This window comes from Triturus cristatus, chromosome 3_1, assembly GCF_964204655.1.
Source record: "Triturus cristatus chromosome 3_1, aTriCri1.1, whole genome shotgun sequence".
Taxonomy (NCBI): domain Eukaryota; kingdom Metazoa; phylum Chordata; class Amphibia; order Caudata; family Salamandridae; genus Triturus; species Triturus cristatus.
In genome coordinates this window covers 609,424,635-609,444,261 of record NC_140583.1, presented here as the reverse complement: position 1 = coordinate 609,444,261, position 19,627 = coordinate 609,424,635, and positions in this window count along the sequence as shown.

Below are 19,627 nucleotides of genomic sequence, written 5' to 3'. Positions count from 1 at the left end.
ATATCTAGGTAGGCCGTGAATCAGGCAGGCAGCCTGATTCTGTATCAACTGTAAGCGGTGAATCGCATAAGCAGGAGCCCCATTGTAGATAACAATAACATCTAACTGTCTATTTCTGAATATTAAAGATAACAGGATGAGATGGCGCTACTTGGAGGACTGCTGATGAGAGCATCTTTTTGTTAATTATCATCCTCAAACCTGGCTGGCAAACATGATATTCCAGAACACAAACCCAAGCTCCGCCAATGCACCTCTGGAGTTAAAGCATTCCCTGTTATTCGAACACTAGGATAGCGCAGTCATACAGCTCTACTACAGTGCCGGAGTACTGGGCTTGCTTTTCCATTAATGGGGACTCCAAGGAGAGCTTCCCGCACGCCGGATTCCCATGCGAGCTGCTTTATTATGCATACAATAAACATTAATAAAATAGTTTCATGTCTGTGCAGCAGGTACTGCTCAAAGTTTATGTTTTATGTTTATGTTTATGAGATTTATAGAGCGCTCAAATACCCGTGGGTGTCTCGGCGCTAAGGACGGCAGCGTGAAACTTGTACCAGGAGACTTATTGTGTGAACAGCCATGTTTTCGTCATTCTTCTGAACATTAGTAATGATTGGGAAGATCTGATCTGTAGTGGAAGCGAGTTCCAAAGTTTAGCAGCCGCGACAATGAAACATTTGTCGCCCCAGATGACAGTTTCAGGGCGAGGCACTATAAACAGGGATGCCGTGGATGAGCGAAGAGCCCGAGATGGAGTATAGGCTGCTAGGTCTCTGATCAGAAATTGAGGCCCTGTGTTGCGCGATGTTTTATATGCAATACATAAGGCCTTGAACATGATACGGCTCTTCACAGGGAGCCAGTGATATTTTTGAATAACATGAGATATTGGCTTATATTTAGGGGTTCCTGAGAGCATCCTGGCGGCTGCATTCTGAATGGTTTGCAACTTGCGAATAACCTTGTTTTGGGCATTCAGAAGAAGCCCATTGCAGTAATCAAAAGTACTGGCAAGAGTTTTTCCTGATGTCAAGGGAAGAAATGGAAGAATTTTTTTTATCATGCACAGTTTATAGAAAGCCACTGAAACTACTGAGTTGGCATGGGAGAAGAAAGTTAGTTTGTTGTCAAATATGACTCCGAAATGCCTAACCTTGGTAACTGGGAGTGGTGGAGAACCCAGTGACAGTTCTCTCTGCAGCAGCTCCTGTCTTGATTTCTACACCAACAACATCTCCATCAAAATCTTGCATTTCACTGGAGAAAAACACTCCTGACAGGGGCTGTGGGCTGAGATGCTTCTGCCAAATAAGCCGGCAGTAGTATCCGTGTGTTAGCAGTGTTATCTTCAAAACCGATATGAGCATTAACAAGCATCTAACAATTCTGGGAGAGGGGCTTTTGGAGCGGGTGGGGGATGTTCAACAATCAACACAAAATAGCACAGACGGAGGTGATACACTGAGCATCCCGTATCCTTGACCGCATCATGAGCATAGAGTGGAGACAACTCAGTGAACTCTGCTGGCGGAACAGAGTTAATTGCCCACGCTTAGTGTCAATACCTATCATGAGATAGTGAATCAGTTTCCATCCTTGTTTAATGGACTAGGAAGACTTAAGACCATGAAAGAGAAACTTCACATACATGAGGACATCTGTCCTGTTGCTCAACGTCATTGTCAAATTGCATTTCATTTACAAGAGGCTGTTGAGAAAGAACTTGAGACTCTATGAAAGCACAACATCAATGAGCGATCCACTGGTCCAACGCCATGGGTATCACCCATAGTGGTAGTGCTGAAAAAGGATAATGGAGAAGCCATGCCCATTTGCGTTGAAATGTGCCAAGCAAACTAGGCAAACAAAACAGAACGACATCCAGGTCCATACATTGCCGACATGATTACGCAGCTGAATGGAGTTAAAGTCTTTTTCAACCTTGATTTGAACAAAGGATATCACCAGCTCGAACTGGAAAAGAATTGCAGGTACATTACTATCTTTTCAACTCATGTTGGTTTGTTTCAATATAAAAGGCTATGATTCAGATTGTCACTAGCTTCCGAACATTTTCAGGATGTCATTCGTTGCATAATACAATCAGTCACAAATGCTTTCAATTACAGTGATGACATACTGGTTTTTGGGCCATACGAAAGGAACATGATAAAGTGCATACACATGTGTATGATAAACTAGCCAATGCAGGTCTCACTTTAAATGTGGCAAAGTGTGAGTTTCATCAAACTAAACTCAAATTCTATAGTCATATCTTTTCAGGTGGTGGAAAGACTCCCGATCCAAATAAAGTACAGACCGTGTTATACACTCTACCATCAAGATATAACTATGCTGAGATCCTACCATGGTATGGGCAGTTACTGTTCAAGGTATATACGTGACTTTGCCACTGTAAGTGCCCCATTGAGAGATTTAACAAAATGAAATGTCCCATTTCAATGGTCAAGTGAATGTGAACAAAGATTCAAGAAAATGAAGCATGCAATTGAGAAAACAACAGAAATGGCATAATTTAATCCAAAATTGCAGACAGAGGTTGTTGTTGATGCAAGATGCCAACCTTGCCCAGTACACTGGACATCCCAATGCTTCAAGACGCATTGTGGCTTCTGTAAGCTGAAGTTTGTCAAAGACAGAACATGCCTATTCACAACCTGAAATAGAAAGACTCACTGTGGTGTGGGCTTGTGAACATTTTCATGTATTCCTGTATGGAAAACATTTCACACTTGTCATCAACCACCAAGCATTGCTCACCATTTTTGGCAATCCTAAAGCTAAGATGCTCCTTCGCATTGGGAGGTGGGGGTTGCAATTGCAGGATAATGATTATACGATTGTGCATCCTCCAAGTTAAGATCAAAACACTGCTGACTACATTTCAATTGTGCCAATAAAGTGTCAAGGCACAGTTTCTAAAGCGGCTGATGCCTATGTTAACTTCATTGTGAAGTCCAGTTACAATACCCCTGCTGCCATATCGGTAGAATAAATCATTGCTGCAACGAGTACTGTCAAGGATTTGCTAATACTTGAACACAGTATTGCACAACAGTCATGGGGACAGCATTCTCGACCTCTTCATGATGACCTTGAATATCCGAAATTCAAAAATGTGCAAGAATAACTTTCAGTTACTCCAGAAGGCATCATCAAATGAGGGTCGAGAATTGTCATACCTGAGAGTCTGAGACAACAAGTCTTTGAACTGGCCCATGAGGGACACCTTGGAGTTGTTGCTACGTAACAAGCGTCATGGGGGTCCGAATATGGTTCCCTCGTCTTGAAGAAAGAGTTGAAAAAGAGTGAAAGGCACCTCATTTGTGCAACTGTTTGTCTTCTAAGACAACCCTGCATCTGTTAAACGTATATGAGCTCCCAAAGCATGAATGGGAGAAGATTGCTAATTATTTCTTTGGACCCCTTGACAAGGGACATCATCTACTGGTAACTGTTGATAAATATTCCCATTTTCCCCTTGTGGAAGATCTGTTGTCAATTACTCATGATAAAGTCATTGAGAGACTACAAAGTATTTTTGCAACATGGAGTGTTCCTTCGGTTTTAAAATCTAACAATGGCCCGTCTTTCAATAGTTGAGAATTTAAAGATTTTCTCATTCATTTAAATTTCAAGCATCAGAAATGCACACTTCTCTGGCTACAGGGGAATGGCGTGGTCAAGAGATTTATGAGGAAGAAGACCGTTCAGTGCGCTGCACTGGAAATGCTTTAATTCAAATCAGTTCTTCAGTCTAAGCTTCGTGCATACAGGTCAACTCCCTATTCTACCATAAGTGAGAACCCTGCCACCTTAATGTTCGGGAGAGGCATACGAACCAAATTGACACAATAGACCACTGAGAGATCTATTGACATTGATAAACTTCGAACCACTGATTCATCTCACAAATGCAAAATGAGGACCTATGTGGAGAGGCGCCGTTGTGCTTAAAGCACTGTGTTCAACAGAGAAGACCAAGTTGTCGCCAGGTAGAAACGGAAACGCAAGTCTGATGCTCCTTTTGATGCTAACCCACTGAGTGTTGTGACTAGTTAAGGACACATGGTGACTGCTCACCATACTGTAAAGTCCATTACGCAAGATTTTTCACATTTCAAGCACCTGCCTCGAACTTGGCTAACTCTGGATGTAAGGAGTGAGATTTGTCCACCTGAGAATCCAGAGAGCCCAATGACTGCACTGATGTCCCTGTCACCAAATCCAGTCATGGACACTTTTCCGGTATTTTGCAGCCCCACATGACCAGATCTGGGTGATTGATTCAAGCACAAAAATAACTTATTGAACAGTTGTAATGGATATATGTATTATTGGTACTTTTTATTTAACAAAGGGTGAGATGTAGTTTCTTGTGATATAGAGCTGACACAACCCTTTTGGTTCCTGACTGACTCCATAGAACAGTTACACTAATGTAAGTGCATGGGTATGGGTGATGGAATTCATGATGTAGAATGGTCAGTTAACAGTTACACGCTGAGGAATAAAGTCGTGTAATACAAAACTCCATGTGTGGTGTGATTATTTGCATGTATATGGACTTAGATAGGATGCTCCAAACACCACTGCACAGATGTACTAGATACGGAGGCTGAGCTATCTTGGTGTAGCCTGCCAGCACAGTCCTTGTCAGTAAGTAGTGCTCACCTTGATGATCACCTGCTGTTTTGCAATGCTGTGGGAATTTACCCCTTTGTCTGTGTTAAAGACGTCTTGCTCCTTGGTTAGCTTTGGCCTTTTAGTCCTGGCACATAGACACCATTCATTGCCGAGGTTAGTGTTATGTGTAGTACACGAGGGGCTGAGATTCATGCAGTAATGACAACATCTAGAATGTCTTAATCAACTTTGCTGCCAAATAAACTGACTGAAGTGTGCTTCTTGATGCCTGCTGCTTGTAGGGATGGCAGTGGGCATCATTTAACACTGCTGGGTAAAGTTTGGGAAGATGCATGCAAAAGAGATTCAGCATCCCTTGCCAACAGTGTGGATAGTGTAATGTCCTCAATTGACATGGTAACCTATGGATACTCCCAACTTCAATTTTATAGAAGGGAACTTGCCGATTTAAGGGACATGTCCAAGGATTTCAGCGCTCCGTCAGGTGTTTTGCGCATTCATAAAGTAATGTATTATAATGATACCAAAAGTCATGCCCTTTGATCTTGTTAGGTAAAGTGATAATATTAGAATTATGTATCTTTGTATGTGCCCACTAGGAAACATCTCACTTAAATTCCAAAGCCTTTCAATGCCCAGTCATGCTTCAAATCCTGGACACACATAGCACTGGTGAAAATCTAATGTTGAGGTTTATGGAAAGTCCATGTGCTTTAGCAGAAGCCATTTCTGCAAACTAGCAACTCATAAATAGTTCTTGACACATGCACAGACATAAATCTATCTATCTATCTATCTATCTATCTATCTATCTATCTATCTATCTATCTATCTATCTATCTATCTATCTATCTATCTATCTATCTATCTATCTATCTATCTATCTATCTATCTATCTATCTATCTATGTATATATAGATATAGTTATGTCTGTGTGTGTGTAATATATATATGTGTGTAATATACAGGTGTGTTTGTGTGTGGGGTGTATGTGTATATATATATATATATATATATATATATATATATATATATATATATATATATATATATATATATATATATATATATCCCAAGGACTCACAGTATTCACTCACTGACATCCTTAAACTACTGTGCACTGTGAGGTTGCAGGAAACTCTGAAGTTATTTTGCTTTCACATCCTGTAGATTACATTATTGGCATCCTGGGGAACTGTTTTGTCAGGTGAGTTTTTTATGTAATATTTCTTCTGTTATGTTTAGGGAATGATTTAATGTGGTCAGAAAGTTGGTATGCACGAGTTGATAATTCTGTGGGTTGCAGCTGATGCGAATGAAGACTGGGAATTGCGCTGTCCTAGCAGTTGCGTTTTAATCTGTACTTAAAAATTATGACATCAAATCCATAATGGAACTGCATCGTCTGGTATTTACACATTGGAAATGAGGATGAATCCATGTGGAGGTTCGTCGTGAGTAAATTTTGTTGTCTTCGGAGTTTCAGCAGAGGGTGGGTCGATGTGGGGGTCAGTGGTGGTCAGGCAGGTGGACCTATTAATGTTTGTTTCTTGTGGCGACACTATGACTTGGACATTGTGTATATGTCTGACATAACCTCATTGTCCATCGTATGCATTAACTGTGCTTCAGATAGGTTCCACTATCGCTATGACAGCTCAAATGAATTGTGGAGGGTCACTTGTTTAACAGAAATCGGCATTCATGCGAAAATTTGCAGTCGAGTGTCATTCTAGGGAAAATGCAACGAGTACAAACTTTTGTTCTGTTTGGAGCAGGTGGATTGACAAAACTTGCGGGGGCTCCACAAAGGCCCCTCTCCCCAGCCTACAATCTACCACTTTTATTGAGGGAGCCCTCTGGAGCTCGGGCATCCCCCCCACAACGCAGGGGCTGCGGGGCTTATTTTATGCCACTGGTTTGGAGTTGGAAGTTTCTGGAAGGCTTGCAAAAGCAGATGCATTTTTTTAGATGAGGAGTTTGAATTGTGCTTATTTGTGAATGGGGAGCCACTGGAGCTCCTCCAGGTATGGTGTGATGTGAATGCAGCGAGAGAGGTTGAGAGTGATTTTGGCTGCCAAGTTCTGCATGGTATGTGGCCTCATGGTGAGTTTTTTTGCTGAACCTGGCATAGAAGGGGTCCTCCTAGTCTAGCCTGCTTGTGACCAGGGCATCCATGAGGGTTTTCCGGGTGCTGATTGGGAGCCATTTGAAAATCCTCCTCAGCATCTTCAGGGTATGGAAGCATGAGCTGATGAGGATACTGACTTGTGAGGTCATGTCGAGTTTGCTGTTGATGATTTCAATGTACTTGCCCTAGGTGGTGGAGGTCGGTGTCGGTCCTAGCTCTGTTGCCCCCAGGTGGAGTCCCACTGTCCCTTCCAGGGAAATCCACAAACCCTGGGTACCTTTGGAATCCCCATGATGTTGGAGATAAAGGACGCAAATTTGGCATTGATGCCTTATGTGTAAAAAACGTTAAGGAGGCCTTAGTACCTAAAATGGCCAAAAAAGCTATAGGGTGGAAAATACTCAGCAGTTAAGGAGTTAATGTTACAGAACACCTCCAACCTCTCCAAATGTAACAGAAATAGAGCAAAGGCATGTTTTGCAAGATCTCAGAGAAGTAAGCATTAGTTCTCCAGAAGCCACAGGAACTATTCTAAAATATATACTGCCTTAAGTCCTGAGCACATTACAGGACAACTGCCACCAATCCCTAATGTAAAACAATAATTACATGCACAAAAAAAAGCCAGCGCTCAAAACCCTGCAGCACCTTGTAAATACCAACACATACACTTTCCAGAACACCTGACCACTACACAAAATGAAGAACCCTTCTTCCTACATGACAATACAAATTATGACATGAGAATAATCAAATAGGCAATACAAATCCAAGACAGTTCCAAGAAACATATATTCAAAAATTCATGCCACTACACCCAGGGACATGGGGCGGTACTTTCAAGCCAGAATCGTGTCAGGACAAGTCTAGCAAAGGTGATAGAGTAAAATATAGTCCTGCGACATTTTGAGGAATAACAGGTGAATGCCCCAACATAATTAATTTTGGATCCCAATGACAGCCAGATGTGAAATACTGTTAATTTTCCAAAAAACAGTGGACCAGTAATTAGAAAGGGTTGAACAAGCAGCAAAGACATGAACTGCATTGGCCGGCTACACCCCACATTGGAAACAAGGGCCATCCCCTCTGCTCTTCACTAACCATACCCGGTGGGGAGTTTAATAAAAATCATTAATGATTTAATGTCGTGGAACTTAATTCATGAAACGTTTAGGATGCTGTAACATCCAATAAAAGAAAGATGACTCCTTAGTTGGTGTGTCCAAGGGGTAGATTTATTGATTAAATGAAACTACAAGGTGGACAGGTACAGCTTGTAATATAGATGGTAAGTTCCAGCAAAGGCCCCAACGGGAGCAGCCACCCTGTTGCTCAGCCTCAGGAATAACTGACAGCACACTTAAACATACACAAATAGAACAGTGGATGACCTCACAGAGACTGGCTGAACAGCAGAGTACAAGACACTAAGAAAGGACAAGGAAGGAGGAAAAGCAGGATACAACACACCTTCCCCCTTTAACCGAAGAGATGAAGAAGATAAAACAAAGAGCAGACAGGCAGAAGAAATAAAGAACATAAAACGCACAAAAATATACACCCTCTTCACAATGATGGAGAGAAGTGGTAAACACCAAAGGGCGAGGGTACCACGGTTGTACCAACACCATGAGCTAACAAAAGAATGCAAGCATGACTAAACGTGGTAAAGTCCACAAGGTGACAATTCCACAAAATGAGAACTGAACACCTCAATGGATATTGAGCAATAAAGGTTCAGTACCGTCATTCATAAATAAAATTTAAACACCTCTAACAATATAGAGCACCTAAGTGGTTCATAAAAAATAATCACCAATAAAACTGAGCACCTCTACGGCTCCTCACAAGCAAGCATAAATAACACTGAGCATGAAAATGTAATTTGAACACCTCTAACAAAGTAGAGCACCAAAGTGGTTCATCAGAAATAAGCACCAATAAAACTGAGCACCTTTACGGCTCCTCGCAAACACTGAGCACCTCTACGTCTCTTCATAAAACTGAACACCTCTAATAAAATAAAGCACCAAAGTGGTTCATCAGAAATAAGCACCAATAAAACTGAGCACCTTCACGGCTCTTCATAAACACTGAGCACCTCTAAGGCCCATCAACAGCAAGCATAACTAGAATGGAGCACCTCAATAGATATTGAGCAAATAAATGGGCCCAACAAGCGTAGCAGAATTAAAATTCCTACAATGGATCACCTCAATGGAAATTGAGCATGAAAGTGGATCTGCACAAGTACGTATTAACAGAATCAAATACCTCAGAAGCACATCACCAGAAAATACAAATGGAAATGAACACCTCAAATAAATTGACCATCTAATGGTTCATTTCAGTACAAGTAAACATAGAAAGAATTGATCGTCTACATTGCTCATTACCTGTAATATTAAATGGCATTAAACACCTCAAACAAATCGAGCCCTAAAGTGGTTCAGGACAAGTAAACTAAACAACTGCAAAACAAACGGGATAAAGAACTTGAATAAGGTTAGGATGCCCAGCTCGGAGCCATCCTGAGCTTCAAAGAAAGCATTGTAAACTGACATGCATGAAATGGCTTGCATAAAGTATCACATAACAGGTAATTAATTACAATAAACTGTAAATCATCAGACCAACAGCACAGTTTGTAAATTAATTAAAATGCAAGGTGCTGGTGACAATATTTTAAACATAACAAATTAAAATAATAAAGGTAGTCACCGTTGTCTGATTTTTAGAGGCAGCTTCCTCCCTGACTTGTAGACTGAAGTGAGAATTAAAACACCGGTAATCTTTTCCTTTACAGGCAGCCACCAAAAGTAAAGAAATTGGAAGCACAACGTTGAAATGCCAGTCACGGACTTGCCAAAATGAAAAGTAAGTTCCACTGACAGGAAAATGGTGAAAACGCATCGTAGTTGGCAACGTAAGATAGCAGGACACAAGTAGATCCGTAACGCCAATCCTAAAATGGCGGTACGCAGCGCACGCTGCACTGGGTGGTTCTGGGCACGTGTGTAATGGATAATCCTTTGTGAGGAGCATTTCAGCAGCGAAGCATCTGTGGACGTCAGACAAGAGGGGACCCAGGGGGAGCGGAGCGTGAGCCAGTCTCCCCCTGGGTGGTTTCGCACAAGGGAGCGGCCACCCAGGTGCGGGGTAGAGTTAATTAGGGAGGCGGGAGGCGCGAGGCAAGAGGAGGTGATAAGTAGAGGCGCTGGGGGCGGGAAATTCATTGTGATCAAGGGAGTGGGGAGGAAGGGTTTTGAATTTGCTATTTGGCTCAAGTCTGACACCGTATTTTGGGGGCGGTAGAGGGTGTCGCAGGTGGAAGTGCGTGACGCTGTCCGGGTGCGCTGCGAGGCCGGTGGGGATGATTTACGAAGCCGGGCGTCCCAGAGCAGGCTGGTTTGGGACTGGAGTGTCGGCCCGGGAAGGCTGCAGGTGGCGTCGCGATGGCGGCGTGTGTGTAGCCCCAGCTTGGAGACGGCGGCGTGGGCACTGCGGCAGGACAGGAGGGGGCCATGGAGGCAGGGACTGCGCGTCTGGAAGCATAGGCCGTGTTTCTCGGTGAGCCTGATCGAGAGTTACAGGTATTTGGGGCCGCCCGTAGCGTTGTAAGCGGGCGGCGCACTGCGGGGGGAGGCAGGAGAGGGTGGCCGTTAAGCGCAGCTGGTGGGCGGGGGAGAGGCGTTGGGAGCCGTGCAGCCGCTAGTGTTGTGAAGTGTGAGGCTGGCAAAACGTGTTAGTGGTACGGAGGGGCCCCAATTCCAGGGCGAATTTAGTGTGCAGACACAGTCGCTTGCCCAGTGCCTAACGGTATGGCGGGGCCGAGGGGTCCGCAGTTGTTGAATTTCAATGGGTGGCAGTGTGTTATTCGCCCTGCCCCGCCGATGTCCTGCGTTGCCCCCCCCCCCCCCCCCCTGTTGTTTTGGAGCACAATCAGGCTGGACCGCCCGTTTTGATGCCACATACGGGCGGTAGCTGGTCTCAGGGCGCCTTGTTTTAGGTCCAACTCCCCAGGAGGCGGAATTTTCTCGGCAAGTCGGGTCCCTGGGAGCTTCAGGGGAGGCGCCAGTGGCAGCCTAGTCCTCACAGTTGCAGGTTGCAGGAATATTAGGCCAGACAGAGGTTGGTGGCAAGCAGGTAGCTCGGTATTTTGGCAGCCAGCAGGCTGGATTGGGGCGACAGCGAGGACGCTTGCGGGGTACTGCCAGGAAGTTGAGCGCGGGCACACCGAGGGCCAGTGGGTCTGGGGGAGCGTGGGTGGCGCCCCTGGCACGGCGCGGAGTGGTGAGTAACGGGTCCTAGGGGGCGCATAAGAAGTTCCGGAGGAGACTAGTCAGAGCGGCTCGGTTTCCACACTGCCAGTTTTGACCACACGGTTGATGGCTGGCAGGCTTTCACTGCGGATAGAGCACGCAGCGGCTCTGTCTTGGGGGCATTGTCGAGGGAGGGAGATCTGGAGCGGTTTTCCCTTCTGGCACACGGCCCCCCATCTGTCCAGTCAAGTGTTCACTGTTATTTGGTTTCTGGCGGCAGGGGAGTGCGGGGCATGCAGGGTGGAAGTGGGGCTTTGTGTGGTGATCATGGCGCTGAAATGATATTTGATACTGACAGCGATGCATTGGAAGACGGGGAAAGGAATGAGGGAGTTGGTGGGGATGACGGAAACGATATGTGACATCATGGAGGGGTATGAGGGGTTTGTCGGGGCTACCCAGTATGCTTCTTTTGCAGACGTCACGAGCGGACCACGCAAACAGCGGGAGCATGATACTGACACCCACCTACGGGAGGAACGTCCATTTATACAATGCGGAGTGGGGCATTTGTGTGGGGTTGCCGTGATGGCGTGGGTATTTGGTCACTGACAGTGATGATTTGGATTGAAGGGGTATTGCGTGAGGGAGCTGGTGGGGGATTTTTTGAGGCACAGTATGTGACGTCAATGAAGGGTAAGAGGGGAGTGCTGGGGCAACACAGTATGCTTAGTTTTTTGCAGGCGTCTTGAGCGGACCAAGCAAGCAGCGGGACCAGGTCACTGTCCCTCAACGGTAGGAGGTACAGCGGAAGGTACAGCACAGAGCGGCCCAGGTGCCAACAGGTACGGCAGGATGGTGGTCGGTTTGGCAACAGGGGGGTGAAATGCACACAGCACTAAGGTCCCCTTTTTGTGGGGGAAGAGTTGGTGGGGGTTAATGCTCATGCTGGGGTTGTGCACCCTGGGAATTTGCTAGATGCTGTAAGGTTGGGGGGGGCCTCGATATTGTTGGCAAGGCACGGTCGCTGAGACGGGTAAGGACGTGTAGGATTCAGTGGAGGGAGACGTGAATATACACAACAATTGCCGTATATGGGGTTTGGTATGATTTTAGGATCACATTGATTGGTTCAGGTCACAAGCAGCATTTTGACATATGAATTTGTGGCTGTTTTAAAGTGCTGCATCAGGTTATTCTGGTCAAAGAGGGTTTCGCAGAGGGGGTTTTTCCAGTTAGGAACCAGGGCCCAAGTCAGGGTACGTGTTTGGATGACCTGACATCTGCTAAGGGGTTCCCGCAGGTGGTCCAACATACGTTGCAGTACAAGGTTGCAGCGGGTAGGGTGGCTGGCCCTTTCGGTCAATGTCACATACGCATTTTGATGGTCTCTTCATTGGGGGTGGGCCCCAAACAGAAAGCTGGGGATTTTTTCGCCTGATGCTACATCTGTCGTAGCCTGAGGGTGCCTCTATGACCGATTTCATATTCGCCAGCGGATTCTTGCGTGTCTTACGCTTCAGTGGATAATGCACTGGGATGGGTACGCTCTGCAGGGCGTAACGTGCAATTGGCTAAAAGTGATATACTGTCTGCTTTCGTTTCCTCCCCATCCATCCATGCGATTTTAAACTGTTAGACATGCATTTCGGGGGCGTTTACTTAGGTACGATGCTGCCAAAGGGGTTTATTCTCGCTCGTGTGCAATATTTGAAACATTTAGCCCCTTTTTTACAGTGGCGTTTTTATTCACGTCTCTGGTCACCCCCTCGTATGCCATTATTTGGTTAATTTTTGGTTACTTGGTGCTCAGAACTCGGGGCAATGTCATGCGGCTTTGTCTGCTTTTCAGAGTATGGCACAGGAGATCGGTGCCGTTGGCTCGGGACGCACCGGAGGGCCTCAGCTCTACATGGTTTTCTTGGGTATTGCAATAGACACAGTGACCATGGTAGCCCGGCTGCCGGAGGCACAGTTGCAGGAGATTTCTTTATTTTGTCATCAGTGATCGGGGAGCCCGAATCGGAGGTCAGGGGAGTGCAGAAGTTATTGGGATACATCATGTTTGCATGTGGGGTGGTGCGGGCTGGGAGATCTTTATGCAGGAGGTTGGGGTTGGTTATGTCTGGGGTTTTTTCTTCCGCACCAGAGCGTAGGGATGTCTGCAGCCTATAGGGCGGATTTGCGATTGTGGCTGATTCTCTCGAAGGGCTTCAAAGGAGTGTCTTTGTTTTGCGGTCAAACATATGGTCTGGCAGGTTCAGGTTTTTACTCAGTGGCGGTGGGAGCAACAGGTTTTGGCGTATTTTGGGCAGGGCGTTGGTGCGCCGCGAGTTGGCCAGAGCTTTGATTAAGGCAAGGGCGCAGTTTCACAATTTTAGACTTCTTTCTTTTACTAGTGGCATTGTATGTCTGGGGTGAGGTGTTTCGGGATCGTTCAGTGATGTTTAATGTCGACAATCTAGCGGTGGTAGAGTTGATCAAACGTCAGAAGGCCAAGGGTTTGAGAGTTGTTACGTTTGCTGAGTGATGGCTTGTCGAAATGTTTACAGCTTATCATTGTTTTTAAGGCACGTCATATTTCAGGTGTCAACAATTTTATGGCGGACTTTCTGTCTCGGTGGCTGCGGGAGAAATTTCGCCGGCTGGCTCCTGGGGCCGCACTTCCCATAGACTCCGGTCCCACTGTGTGTCTGGGTGTGGGGGGCCTAAGACTTGTAGAATTGGTAGAGCACTTTGTAGCGGATACTACGAGACAGAGCTATCAGCAAGCTTGGAGCGTGTTCTTCTCTTATGGGTACGCGGGGGCTCTCAGGAGGGGTAGGATGGCTTATGATCAGGTAGTTTTTTGGGTGTGGCTTTACACCTGTTGGTTCAAGGTTTTTCCCACAATACCTTTTTTTCGGTAAATTGGCTTGGATTTCGTTTTTACGGACAATGAGGTGGGGGAAGGACCCGGTAAGGGGGGGGGGGGTGAGTGTGCAGAGAGTTCTCAAAGGTTTACGTAGACTTTGGGCTGGGAACAAGCAGTTACGCCGACCGGTGTCATTTGATGTGTTGCACAAGATGCTTGGGCGGCTGCCACTTGCTGTTCTAATGAGGACGAATGCGGCCGGTTTAGGCTATGTTTTGTATGGTTAATTTTGGAGCATTTAGGGCATCCGAGCTGCTCGGTTTGTGTCATAGGGTGGGGATTACCAGCGAGGAGGTTTTCTCGGGAAGAACACAGGCGGGGATTTGGTTGAGGGTCTATAAAAATGGTTCAGTTGGTTAGGGGTAATTGGGTTTTTTCCTAAACAGGTGTGGAGTGGGCCTCTGCGGTCCAGTGAGGGTATGGGAGGGTTTTTTAGGGCGTCTAGTTCCTTTTCTCTTGAGGACAATTTTTGCCATGCAGCAGGGAGTCAGATTTCAGTTGCACAATTGTTGGCAGTAATGAGGAAAGTGCTGGTCCTTGTGGGAGAGAACCCTTTAATGTTTGGAACACATTCGTTTTTGTATAGGGCTGCAACAGAGGCGGCGAGATTGGGAAGGTCATAGACTAACATACGTCGGATTGGGAGCTGGAAATTCAAGTGGTGCGCGAACTATGTTAGAAAATAAGTTTTTATTTCTACTGTGTTTCCTTTTGGTTAACATTTGTTTTTCTACCTAGGTACGACTTCGGGGCTGGTAAATGCGAAACAGTCATCATGGATAATAGGACACTCCTTCGTAAAGTGGGCCGACGTTTATGCTGAGCAACAGATTTGTGGGAGATCGCTTGGACTACAAGGTGTTAAGCATGAAGTGGTTGTTAGGGTAACGGGGGTATGCGTTGGGGTTAATTTTTCCTTATTTGGTCCTGAGTTGTTCCAACAAGGGCCCGCCAGACTGGCTGATTATTCATTTGGGTGAGAATGATCTCGCGGCCCTGTCTTGGGCCGACACTCATAAAGCTAATGGAGCAAGTTCTAGCAAACATCGAGTCTAATTGGTCAGGCACCAAGGTAGTTTGGGACTGAGTTCATACCGAGGATGCACTGGAAAGGAGCATGGAGCTATGTAGCTATAGAGAAAGCGCGACGGAAGCTTATTAGAGCCATGAGAATATTTTGTGTAGGTGGGAATCCAGTTTCTTTCTTATTCCCATATACGGGGCTTTGAAGGGCATCTTTGCGGGGATGATGGGGTACTTTTGTCTACCATGGTGCAAGTTTTTTATTTGCTGGAGTTGAGGGTCATGATTGCTCGAATTTGGAAAGAAAGCTTTTGGTGCGCATCTGCAAGATGGTACCAATTTTATCTTGGGTGGGGCAGGAAAACTCTCTGGGTTTTCCTGGTTGGCGGGTTTTTGCTGGGGGGGTGGGCAGACTGGAGCGGGATTGCCCATCCTCCAACGGGGGAAGTGGGGGACGCAGTCATGGGGACGGGAAATGAGAATGAGGGGGATCTATCAACAGGAGTCATTGAGTTGTTTTTGCTTGGGGTCTACCTTGGGGTTAGGTTTTTATAGATGTCAGAGAAAATTTGGGGATTTGATTATCAGATAATGGAAAAATAGTGTTTAGAGAAAAATTATAATTTGGCACCTGTCTTAATAAAGTGGCCTTTTTTGCTAATAAAGAAGTGGTGGATCGTGAGTTATTGTGCGAGAGGGGACCCAGGGGGAGCGGAGCGCGAGCCAGTCTCCCCCTGGGTGGTTTCGCACAAGGGAGCGGCCACCCAGGTGCGGGGTAGAGTTAATTAGGGAGGCGGGAGGCGCGAGGCAAGAGGAGGTGATAAGTAGAGGCGCTGGGGGCGGGAAATTCATTGTGATCAAGGGAGTGGGGAGGAAGGGTTTTGAATTTGCCCCACCCACCCTTCCCCCTTTTTTGTGTTTTCCCTTTCCCTCTACGGGGTTTTTTCTTCCAGGTTTGGCTACGGCCAGGCCTGGGGTTTTTTCTTTTTGCCACGATAAGACAGGTTTTTTCGGTTAGCTAGTTTTTCTGGTAGGCGGGTTTTTGCTGGGGGGGTGGGCAGACTGGAGCGGGATTGCCCATCCTCCAACGGGGGAAGTGGGGGACGCAGTCATGGGGACGGGAAATGAGAATGAGGGGGATCTATCAACAGGAGTCATTGAGTTGTTTTTGCTTGGGGTCTACCTTGGGGTTAGGTTTTTATAGATGTCAGAGAAAATTTGGGGATTTGATTATCAGATAATGGAAAAATAGTGTTTAGAGAAAAATTATAATTTGGCACCTGTCTTAATAAAGTGGCCTTTTTTGCTAATAAAGAAGTGGTGGATCGTGAGTTATTGTGCGATCCCAGGTAAGCCTTATGTGCATTTCACAGCTTGCGCGCAGTTTTTAAATAGCAACATGACAGTTGAACTGTCCGCAATGGCATTGGGAAAAGGAGCAGTCCCTGAAAGCACAGTTTTATGCTTTAACTTTCACTCAAATGCAACACATTCACAGTCACTTCATACCGGGACCCGATCTTTGCCCCCGACTAAAGTATGAATATTCATAAATCTTCACCACATGTACATGGGCTGACATCCTCGTGGCAAGGGCTCCAACGATGCAGACTCCCCGGCTCCCCTCAGGGGCACTACCCAACTGTACACAGCACACCCACACAGGTTTAGTTCACAGCTCTGATGACAGCACCTCCTACTCAAAATAAACGATCTCACTCTAAGTTATTTAAAAGTTGGTACGAGGCAATTAAAAGCATATAACACTTCACAAACTGCAAAAACTCCAAACTTGTAATATTGAATCCCCAATCTTTAAATCAGTAATCTGTTTATAATCTGTATGAAGTTCAATAAACATCCGATGCAAAGGCAGACTTTTGACATTTCCCAAGCAACATATCAACGCTCAACTTACTTCTGTAGGCTGTCTGATGTTATAGACACCGGTGGGGCATTGAAAGCGTTGAGCAATGGGCTTAATTCAGTTCCTCTTAGTTTCTTAAGTAGTTCCTCTGTAGTTATGTCACACGTAGTTCTGTTTCTCCAAACGTCGCCAGTGTAACATCCAATAAAAGAAATATGACTCCCTAGTTGCTGTGTCCAAGGGGTAGATTTATTGATTAAATGAAATTATAAGGTGGACAGGTACAGCATGTAATAGCCACCCTGCTGCTCAGCCTCAGGAATAACTGACAGTACACTTAAACATACACAATTAGAACAGTGGATGACCTCACAGAGACTGGCTGAAAAGCAGAGTACAAGACACTAAGAAAGGACAAGGAAGGAGGAAAAGCAGGATACAACAGATGCTCAGTGCAAAATAATTACTGAGCCTAATATCATCCGCTGTTACTACTGAGCCCAAGTACAATGTTCCAATTCAGCTTAGAAGATTAATTTATAGGCAAAAATTATGCTCCCCTTCTGGAGGCCTCTCATTAAAAAAATCTAAAAGAGTGGTTTGGGAGCAGCCAATTCGATATTTATTAATGCCAGTTATGAAATGTCGAATTTGCAAGTACCTAAAAATGGCAATACGGGGAAGCCAAAACCACTGCTGCATAGTCTCAAAAGGAAGAAATACATCCTCCTTGAACATTTGTGCCAAGGCAAAAAGTTTAACCGCCTCCCGGCTCGCCTGAAAGATATGATGAATACAGAGAGGAGTTAGGAATGAATCCTAAATACATGTATCGATTAAAGAGAGTGGTATCTGGAAATACATTTTTTAGAGAATGCCAGACAAGATGGATCACCGTTAAGTTCTTAAACCATGTCCTTTTAAAGCAGATCTTGCCAATGCTTGGGGCAATCAAATCCCTCCAGAGGTAGGTAATCTACAAACATGCGACCCTGCATCCATGTATCCCCGCCCATAACCAAACGAAGCTGAGACCAGTACAAGGCAAGGTATTAAAACTGCAAAGCAGGAGGGGAGATCCACCTTTATCCTTGGGCAACTGCAAGAGCTTGTGTATTACAGTGCGGTTTCTTACAACTCCAGTCGAACTTCTGCCAGCTTGCCTCAATCTTATTAAGGAAAACCATGGTGAGATAAAGAGGTATACATCGAAAAAGATGCAAATATCTGGGGAGGATAATCATGTTAATAAGATTACACCTGCTAATCAGGCCAAGATGTAAGCGATTCCCCTTGTTGAAGATTGAAGACATTAACTGTTAGTAGAGCTTCCTGTAATTGTATTCGACAATATCCTCCATTCGTACAGTCAGTTCTACTCCAAGATAAGTGGCCGAATGTACCCATCTCTTATCATGGGCAAGAGGGATAATATTAGACAGAACCTGTGTTTTGTCAGGATTAAGCTTGTAACCTGAAACTTTGCTGAATGCCGGTGCAGCCACCTCTACTGTCCTAAAGGCCATAACCGGAGTAGGAGTTAGAACTGCCACATCATCTGCATAGGCTAGGACTTTCACCTCTAAACGATGTATATACAATGGATGGATATCCTCAGCCATTTTAAGAGCTTGAATATATGGCTTGATATAGAATTGCGAACAGCTGATGAGATAGAGGGCAGCCCTGCCTGGCGTCTCAAGATATATCAACAGTCTGAGAGAGGTCCAGAGCAGCGGAACCTAGCCTTCAGGCCAACATAGAGTTGAATCACTCTAGATATAAAACCAGAGCCAAGTCCTGCAGACTCCATGACCACCCAAGGAAATGGCCAGGAGACACGGTAGAAGGCCTTCTCCACATCTAGCTTGGTCATTCCAACAGAGCCCCATCCACAGAGGCAGCCTCCGGAGCTGTAATGGCCGTACTGACATGTTAGGTTGTGCCACGTCCAGCAATGAATCAATGCTGATTTCAATCTACCAGCCCAGGGATCACTTTGGATAGCTTAATAGCTAGGCCATGAGTTTAGATTTTTGAATTGGTGTTAATTAAATAAATTGGACAGTATAAGCCACAAAGGGTAGGATGCTTTTTTTTTAGAAAAATGACAATATTGGTCTCTACGCAAGACCCCAGAACCTGACTAAGCACATTAAAAGAATTAAAAAGATTCAGAAGGAACGGAACTTGATCAGGACTGGAGCCCTTGATAGCTGTTTCTACATAGGACAATATTATGGGCTCTTCTGATCTAGCCTGCTGAGTCTGGCTCAGCTTATAATGGAAATGCCCTCCAAGGAATTGGTGCAGAGCCTCAGTGGCCGTAAAGCGGTCATCTCAGGAGAGATTCAGATAAAACCGTTGGAATACCTCCCTGATGCCAGCAGGATCTGCCATGAGGCCCCCTTTTTCATTCCTAATTTTCTGAATGGTATTACTAGCGCTATCCTTGACTCTGAAGGATAGTAGCCAGCCCATCTCTTTGCTGTTATGAAAACGTATCAGCTGCGTGGCAAGGCACTTTTTTAAGGCCGGATTCGATATATTCTTCATAAGGGAAGCCTGCAGAATACTTACCTGCACGGAGAGAAATTCCATCTGCGACCCAACCATAGCGATTACCCTGATTTCCTCAGTTGCACCTAAAAGAGCCGATTCTGTTGAATGGTTCGTTCTAAAACCATGTTGAGCTGGGTCAAGAATGCTTGTGGATTCCAGAAAGGCCAGGATATCCATAATCAGGCTGTTTT